General features: G+C 54.3%; 1 protein-coding gene across 1 annotated transcript in view; it reads right to left on the bottom strand.

The window, feature by feature from the left end:
- LOC106680897 (uncharacterized) overlaps positions 1–1,322 on the bottom strand; it is a gene marked incomplete at its 5' end in the record, with an annotated part of 137,323 nt that overhangs the window by 113,399 nt on the left and 22,602 nt on the right.

Raw genomic sequence — 1,322 nt, 5'->3', positions numbered from 1 at the left:
GTGATCAGCCAACTTGAACCCTTCACGGGGACAGTAGGTGACCTAGAGCACTTCATAAAGAGCGGTGATCAAATTAAAGCTTTGATAACCGCGAGAAAGGAAACTGGCACGCTACTGGACTCCGATGTGAAATTACTGGAGGCCTCGCTGGTGGGTCGGACGTCTCGCCGAGTCCTGAACGCCATACAAGGTGACTCGACCCTTCCCTGGGAAACGCTAAAGACGCGGCTCAAGAAGTTGTATGGTGGAGGCAGGTGGACCCCAGAAGAGGATGTATTTTACCTATTTAAAGAACGGAGAGTCCAAGGCCAATCAGAGGGCGAGTTCGCGGAGAAGCTCCTGCTCTTACATAATAGGCTGATGGAGAAGATGGTGGAAACATGCGGTCCAACGGAGGGTGCTCAAAAAATGGAGTTTCTCAGGGGAATACTGAAGGTTCAGTTGAACCATTATTTAGATCGACCAGGATCGTTAGCCAGGGACCGCGGCTTCATAGAATGTGCCCACGAGCTGGTGGATGCAAGCGAGCGTAACGAAGCCCGTTTCGGGAAACCGGAGGCGGATTGGACTGAAGTCAGGTCACCGAGGAGACGACAACGCAGCCCGACCAGGCGGATTAACCGCAATACGAATTTCGAAAAACGACCAAGCAAGGGACCAGATGATAGGAGGCGGAGATCAGAGAGGCGCTGTTACGAGTGCAACCGCACAGGTCACATTGCATCGCAATGTAAGCTCACAAGGTGCTACGAGTGTGGCAGGCAGGGGCATGTCGCAAGAGAGTGTCCGAGGCGCATTCACCGACCAACCAGGAGGGAACCACAGCCAGAGCCGATGGAGGTCAATAACCAGGACTGGAGCGGGAGACGAACCGGAGAGAGAAGTAGAAGGTACTACACCAGCGACGAATCTTCGGGAGACGAGAGCGTCAGGTCTGGGCGCAGTTGTCCGGCTGCAACTAGGCATGAGGTAAGCAGGGAGAATCCTTGGAGGGGAGGGCCATCGGTAGCGGAGCTGTTAGGGGGACGCGCGCGCTCAGATTGAGGACGCGGTATTGGGTGGGGCAACCAATCGGGGGGAGTAGTCACTATTAACAGCGTGAATACGAGACAAGGGACAAGGGTGCCCGTGGCGAGGTTGGGTGAGACCGGTATGAGCTTTCTCATCGATACAGGGAGCACGAACTCAGTAATTAGTAGGAGAGCGGCGGAAAAACTTGGACTGTGGATGGGACGGAAGAAGTGCGGGTGTTCAATATCTACGGTTAACGGTAAATGTCAAACGCTGGGGGAGACTGTTCTCGACCTTAAAGAACTTACCGG

The sequence above is a fragment of the Halyomorpha halys genome, unplaced genomic scaffold, assembly GCF_000696795.3.
Source record: "Halyomorpha halys isolate HHAL.00 unplaced genomic scaffold, Hhal_1.1 Scaffold298.1, whole genome shotgun sequence".
In the NCBI taxonomy this organism is placed as follows: domain Eukaryota; kingdom Metazoa; phylum Arthropoda; class Insecta; order Hemiptera; family Pentatomidae; genus Halyomorpha; species Halyomorpha halys.
The sequence above is the reverse complement of the archived record's forward strand: the minus strand, read 5'-3'. Positions and strand labels throughout refer to the sequence as shown.